We start from the raw sequence: 7,500 nt of genomic DNA, 5'->3' as shown, positions 1-7,500 counted from the left end.
CCTTCTCCTCCCCGCTCCTCGCAAGAATCTGCCGATTCCCATTCCTGCGACGAAGCCCGGAAGGGCGCCCACACAACTGCGGTGACGTGAACGAGCGACCAGCTCTGGAGCTCGACGTACTTCGAAGGCAAACAGCGCAAATTGCGATCGCGCTGGCTTTGCGCACGGCGCGGGAATCGGCCGGCGTTTCATTCCCACGTTTTCCGTGCACGCAAGCGTGCGCTTCCGACTCTCTCGCAAACGTGCGCGCTACATGGCAACAGACGTTCGCGCCTCGTGCTTGGACCGCTCTTTCCCTGCAGGTATCCGACTCCATCCTGCGGCGGTCTTGCTAGAGGCGCGCACTCGTCACGCTGCAGTAGTAATGCCTCGTTTCCGTCTTTTCGAAGAATTGGCACAACGGTTTGCCACCGTCTCCCTCTCGTGAGGCCGCTGGCGCGTGGCTTTAGCGCTCAACGTACTGTCCATGATGCCGACGCGGTCAAAACGAGTCGACGGACGCACGTTCCCTGTGCGCCGAAGTCTCTCTTGATATGTGATCCGACCCTCAGACAGACGAAGCCAAGGGAAGACCCAAGGCCGCAATGTGCGTTCAAAGAATCAGTGCTCAGTGTGTCCTGCAATTCACACCAAGTCTCGCAGCTGGCTGCGTTCTTCATCGACCCGAGAACCGAGTGATCCACCGCTTAGAGTCGTGAAAAATAGTTTGTTCAATTCAGTACAGTACAACCAGGGTTTTAGGCACGTGGCGTCTCCCTGTGTGTGGTTTCGAAGAGCGCCTTTCGGCGTGCGCTCCTCCAGTCTCGCTCTTTCGGCGGCCGCGTCTCAGCAGCTGAAAGCCTAATGGCACTCCACTCCTGCTACTCGCGCGTGTGTTTTGCGCCCACGCCTTCCTCGCTTGCCCTCGAGGTAGCTTATGCCGTTTGCGCGCACTCGAAGCCGGTTTTACCTGCCATCCAACCACCGGACCCGTGTGTCTCGTGTGCACGTTCACATCGCTCCACTAAAAATTGCAAAGAGCGACAGAGCCATGATTAGGGCTAAGCCGCTGTGGAGTCTTTAACGGCTACACGGCCACGGGCAGGGCTTCACCCCCATCGACGTGCTTCGCTTCAGTCAGCAGTAGGTTCATAGAAGGGCCTCAAACACACACACACTTTCGCATCGGCAGATCGCCGCAGCATAACCGCTGTTGATCCAACAGCCTACTTGAGACGAAAGACAAGAGCCCGGCGCGCGTACTCGCGCAGCTCTCCAAAACCACTCGGCCAGTGCCAGGGACGGCTCCCTGCGCCGGCGCCACAACAAGTCTACTTGAGGCGGAAGACGAAGCCAGCAAGGGCCTGGCCGCAAGTGCGTTCGAATCCGGGACTACAGTCCCTCGTCTGTCCGTACTTCCTCTTTCGACGTGCGGCGCCTTCCCAAAGCGCACAAGTCCGCTAACCGCAGAACGCTTCCGACGTAGCAAAGCCGCGTTTCCTTCGGTACTTCGCAGCAACGCCGCCTTTCCCTCGGCGGCGGGCGAATAGCCTGCAGACGTCGTCGCATTAAACCGCGATCTCGACACCTCGCGCGTCACGAGCAGGAGCCGACCGGCAGCCTCCGGCCCTTTCGGACTCGGTGGCATTTGCCGCGGAGGACGGGAGAGCACTTTAGGCCACGGTTCCTTCCGTACTTGGCAGCCGCACCCTCATACCGACAGTTCCATGACCGACCGAGCGCCACACCGTTCCTTTAGTACTTGGGCGGCAACAAAGTCGGGTCGTTACTCCATACTCGCCGCAGGAAGCGACCGGCAGCCGCCAGACTTTTCAGACTCGGCAGCGTTTGCCGCGGAGGACGGGAGAGCGCTCGCACCACGGTTCCGTGTGTGTACTAAGCGGCAGCGGCATTAGCTCTCGACCGTCAGTTCCTTGACCGACCGCACGCTTCGCCGTTCCCCTCGTACTGGGCAAAGCAGCAGGTCGGGTCGTCTTACTCCCATTCCGCGCAAGAGCGCCAAAGCGGACAGAAAGCCCACCCAGTGTGCGTTACGCCGTTTCTACCCGCGGGCGCGGCCAAGCCAACCGTCCAAGGTTGCAGCCGGCGTCCACTGGGCGCAACAAATTTGGCACGGGGCGCCCCTCAAAATTCAGGCAGTCCCCGGCATGTTCGGGTATAGCCGTCCCCGCGTCCAAGCGGGGCCAGCGGCGGAAAGCGTCGGGCGCAGCGAGCTGCTTCACCCACACGGGGTAGAAACAATGGCGCTCGCCACCCTTCACAATCCGGTAATGATCCTTCCGCAGGTTCACCTACGGAAACCTTGTTACGACTTTTACTTCCTCTAAATGATCAAGTTTGGTCATCTTTCCAACAGACCGGCGCAACCGAAAGGCCGCGCCGGACATCGGTCCGAAGACCTCACTAAATCATTCAATCGGTAGTAGCGACGGGCGGTGTGTACAAAGGGCAGGGACGTAATCAACGCGAGCTTATGACTCGCGCTTACTGGGAATTCCTCGTTCAAGGGGAACAATTGCAAGCCCCTATCCCAATCACGAAAGAAGTTCCACGGGTTACCCAGTCTTTTCAGACAGGGATAAAGACACGCTGCTTCCTTCAGTGTAGCGCGCGTGCGGCCCCGGACATCTAAGGGCATCACAGACCTGTTATTGCTCTGTTTCGTGCGGCTAGGAGCCGCTTGTCCCTCTAAGAAGGTTGTAAGGTGCTGGGAACCCCGCACCTATTTAATAGGCTAGAGTCTCGTTCGTTATCGGAATTAACCAGACAAATCGCTCCACCAACTAAGAACGGCCATGCACCACCATCCACCGAATCAAGAAAGAGCTCTCAATCTGTCAATCCTCCCAGTGTCCGGGCCGGGTAAGTTTTCCCGTGTTGAGTCAAATTAAGCCGCAGGCTCCACTCCTGGTGGTGCCCTTCCGTCAATTCCTTTAAGTTTCAGCTTTGCAACCATACTTCCCCCGGAACCCAAACACTTTGGTTTCCCGGAAGCTGCCCGCCGAGTCATTTGAGTAACTCAGGCGGATCGCTGGTTGGCATCGTTTATGGTCAGAACTAGGGCGGTATCTGATCGCCTTCGAACCTCTGACTTTCGTTCTTGATCAAAGAAAACATTCTTGGCAAATGCTTTCGCAGTAGTTCGTCTTGCGACGGTCCAAGAATTTCACCTCTAGCGCCGCAATACGAATGCCCCCGTCTGTCCCTCTTAATCATTACCTCGTATTCCAAAAACCAACAGAACAGAAACGAGGTCTTGTTCTATTATTCCATGCAAGTTTATTCAGGCGACTCGCCTGCGTTGAGCACTCTAATTTTTTCAAAGTAAAAGCACCGGCCTTCTCGAGGCACACAATGAAGTGCACCAAGAAAGGACCGGCATGATGTTCAGTCCGAGCCGTCGCATCGGGTAGATGCACTACTCGTCTGGAACTGAGATCCAACTACGAGCTTTTTAACCGCAGCAGCTTTAGTATACGCTATTGGAGCTGGAATTACCGCGGCTGCTGGCACCAGACTTGCCCTCCAATTGATCCTCGTTAAAGGATTTAGAGTGTACTCATTTCAATTACGGGGCCTCAAAAGAGTCCCGTATTGTTATTTTTCGTCACTACCTCCCCGTGCCGGGAGTGGGTAATTTGCGCGCCTGCTGCCTTCCTTGGATGTGGTAGCCGTTTCTCAGGCTCCCTCTCCGGAATCGAACCCTGATTCTCCGTTACCCGTAACAACCATGGTAAGCAAGTAACCTACCATCGAAAGTTGATAAGGCAGACACTTGAAAGAAACGTCGCCGGCTCGTGGCCATGCGATCAGCACAAAGTTATCCAGAGTCACCACACAATACGGGCCGAAACCCGATCGATCTTGGTCTAATAAAAGCACCCGTCGCCCAAAGGGCTTCAGGCTCACTGCATGTATTAGCTCTAGAATTGCCACAGTTATCCAAGTAGGAAGAAACGATCTAAGGAACCATAACTGATTTAATGAGCCATTCGCGGTTTCGCCTTATTTCGGCATGTACTTAGACATGCATGGCTTAATCTTTGAGACAAGCATATGATTACTGGCAGGATCAACCAGGTAATCGTTCAACTGCGCGTCCAGCCTTTCAAGCAGGCCGGACGCCGTTTTTGCGATGCCGAGGCCACCTTCAGGCGCCCCAACACGCTTCGTTCTCGCAAAGGGTAGCACTTTGCACAGTCCGAGACGACGGCGTTCGAGCTCGCAACGGCGCCCTCCCCGCAGGGCCGGGTATCGCCACGCGGCAAGAAGCACGCAACATTCTCGATAGACCGGTTGTGTCGACTCGATCGCGGCTTGCGGTTTCTCTCGAGCCCGCAGCACTGGTGGACCGACCGACACTTGCAACGTAGCCGAGACGGCAAAGCCGCTAGGCGACGGGTCACGCCCGCGCCTTCGGCGCTTTCGTATTTGATTCGTCCGAGGACGATGCGGAACACACTTCGATATCGTGGAAAAAGCGTCGTCCGACAACCAGCCCCTAACGCATCAAGCGGATGAGGCTGCAGACGTCAGCTGTGGGATCCACGGGAGCGATACCGGGGACACGCTTGACGGGCACGAAGCCCGCCGCATATCAAACACCCAGGTCGCTTTGGGGGCGACTGCTCTCTGGGACCCCCATATAATAGCAGCGATAAGTACCCAGACCTCCATGGGGCCGTACTCGTGCCACTTTCGACGAGCGTTTGGCGAAAATCGTGCCGCCTCGTAACGCCGCGAGCAAGATTGAAAGCTTACGTCGGCAGCACAATGCCGAAGTCGTGAAAGCGCAGCGCGTCCACCGAATGCGCGAACGGCAATTTCTCGCCAATGGCCAGTACGGTTTCCTGCACAATTGCCTGTCTGTCGCCCTACGGGGCCCCCGGCCGATCGATTCGAGGCACGCTAGCACGGCCCCTTCGCCATTTCCGAGCACGAGTGCGAACAGTGCGGGCGGCGTGCTCGACGCCCCGGCTGACGTCGTTTCGGACTTTGTCTCTTCGCGTGCTCGCGGCAACGCCGCGGCCAACGACGACGTCTGCGCGGTTCTTTGCCGGTTCCCGGCGTGCTACAGTGCAGCCCTCTGCAGGGTGACACCGGCTCCGTCGTGGCCGTGCGGCGGCTTGTACGCAAAAGTTGCGTCAAAGGCGTCGCGCTCGCGCCGCCCCGGCACACGCGGTTTCGGACTTTGTCTCTTCCAGCGCTCGCGTAGTCGTGGGCACGATTGTCGACGTCGCAACGGTGCGCGGACACCGCCACGAGCACGCGCAAGACGAAAATCGCACTACGGTACAATGTCGGCCGGGGCCGTACGGCCCCTTACAGTAGCAGCGATAAGTGCCCAGACCTCCATGGGGCCGTACTCGTGCGACGCGGCGGCGTACTGCGCCGAGCCGAGCGCCAATATTTGGCTTTTGCAGGGCGGATTCGAGCTCTGGCGATCGCCGCGGTACCGCCGCTCACCGATTCAAGGCACGCTAGCGCGGCCCCTTCGCCATTTCCGAGCACGCGTGCGAACAGTGCGGGCGGCGTGCTCGACGCCCCGGCTGACGTCGTTTCGGACTTTGTCTCTTCGCGTGCTCGCGGCAACGCCGCGGCCAACGACGACGTCTGCGCGGTTCTTTGCCGGTTCCCGGCGTGCTACAGTGCAGCCCTCTGCAGGGTGACACCGGCTCCGTCGTGGCCGTGCGGCGGCTTGTACGCAAAAGTTGCGTCAAAGGCGTCGCGCTCGCGCCGCCCCGGCACACGCGGTTTCGGACTTTGTCTCTTCCAGCGCTCGCGTAGTCGTGGGCACGATTGTCGACGTCGCAACGGTGCGCGGACACCGCCACGAGCACGCGCAAGACGAAAATCGCACTACGGTACAATGTCGGCCGGGGCCGTACGGCCCCTTACAGTAGCAGCGATAAGTGCCCAGACCTCCATGGGGCCGTACTCGTGCGACGCGGCGGCGTACTGCGCCGAGCCGAGCGCCAATATTTGGCTTTTGCAGGGCGGATTCGAGCTCTGGCGATCGCCGCGGTACCGCCGCTCACCGATTCAAGGCACGCTAGCGCGGCCCCTTCGCCATTTCCGAGCACGCGTGCGAACAGTGCGGGCGGCGTGCTCGACGCCCCGGCTGACGTCGTTTCGGACTTTGTCTCTTCGCGTGCTCGCGGCAACGCCGCGGCCAACGACGACGTCTGCGCGGTTCTTTGCCGGTTCCCGGCGTGCTATAGTGCAGCCCTCTGCAGGGCGACACCGGCTCCGTCGTGTCCGTGCGGCGGCTTGTACGCAAAAGTTGCGTCAAAGGCGTCGCGCTCGCGCCGCCCCGGCACACGCGGTTTCGGACTTTGTCTCTTCCAGCGCTCGCAACCATGTCGGGGCCGACGCCGACGACTGCGTGGTGTTTCAACGATTGCCGGCGTGACACAATGCAGCTGCGTGCGGGATGCCAGCGATTCCGTCGTGTCCGTGCGGCGGCTTGTACGCAAAAGTTGCGTCAAAGGCGTCGCGCTCGCGCCGCCCCGGCACACGCGGTTTCGGACTTTGTCTCTTCCAGCGCTCGCGTAGTCGTGGGCACGATTGTCGACGTCGGAACGGTGCGCGGACACCGCCACGAGCACGCGCAAGACGAAAATCGCACTACGGTACAATGTCGGCCGGGGCCGTACGGCCCCTTACAGTAGCAGCGATAAGTGCCCAGACCTCCATGGGGCCGTACTCGTGCGACGCGGCGGCGTACTGCGCCGAGCCGAGCGCCAATATTTGGCTTTTGCAGGGCGGATTCGAGCTCTGGCTATCGCCGCGGTACCGCCGCTCACCGATTCAAGGCACGCTAGCGCGGCCCCTTCGCCATTTCCGAGCACGCGTGCGAACAGTGCGGGCGGCGTGCTCGACGCCCCGGCTGACGTCGTTTCGGACTTTGTCTCTTCGCGTGCTCGCGGCAACGCCGCGGCCAACGACGACGTCTGCGCGGTTCTTTGCCGGTTCCCGGCGTGCTATAGTGCAGCCCTCTGCAGGGCGACACCGGCTCCGTCGTGTCCGTGCGGCGGCTTGTACGCAAAAGTTGCGTCAAAGGCGTCGCGCTCGCGCCGCCCCGGCACACGCGGTTTCGGACTTTGTCTCTTCCAGCGCTCGCGTAGTCGTGGGCACGATTGTCGACGTCGGAACGGTGCGCGGACTACGCCACGAGCACGCGCAAGCCGAAAATCGCACTACGGTACAATGTCGGCCGGGGCCGTACGGCCCCTTACAGTAGCAGCGATAAGTGCCCAGACCTCCATGGGGCCGTACTCGTGCGACGCGGCGGCGTACTGCGCCGAGCCGAGCGCCAATATTTGGCTTTTGCAGGGCGGATTCGAGCTCTGGCGATCGCCGCGGTACCGCCGCTCACCGATTCAAGGCACGCTAGCGCGGCCCCTTCGCCATTTCCGAGCACGCGTGCGAACAGTGCGGGCGGCGTGCTCGACGCCCCGGCTGACGTCCTTTCGGACTTTGTCTCTTCGCGTGCTCGCG

The 7,500-nt window shown here is 60.0% G+C and overlaps 2 non-coding genes across 2 annotated transcripts; both read right to left on the bottom strand.

The window, feature by feature from the left end:
* Nucleotides 1–541: 541 nt before the first annotated feature.
* LOC140215011 (5.8S ribosomal RNA) lies at nt 542–694 on the bottom strand. Its single transcript, XR_011891933.1, has one exon. It is a non-coding gene; the product is annotated as a 5.8S ribosomal RNA (ribosomal RNA).
* Nucleotides 695–2,268: 1,574 nt separating this feature from the next.
* LOC140215013 (small subunit ribosomal RNA) lies at nt 2,269–4,083 on the bottom strand. The gene has a single exon (XR_011891935.1). It is a non-coding gene; the product is annotated as a small subunit ribosomal RNA (ribosomal RNA).
* Nucleotides 4,084–7,500: the final 3,417 nt, after the last annotated feature.

This window comes from Dermacentor andersoni, unplaced genomic scaffold, assembly GCF_023375885.2.
Source record: "Dermacentor andersoni unplaced genomic scaffold, qqDerAnde1_hic_scaffold ctg00000785.1, whole genome shotgun sequence".
NCBI classification, from domain to species: domain Eukaryota; kingdom Metazoa; phylum Arthropoda; class Arachnida; order Ixodida; family Ixodidae; genus Dermacentor; species Dermacentor andersoni.
Note: the sequence above shows the minus strand (reverse complement) of the source record. Positions and strands in the feature narration are given on the sequence as shown.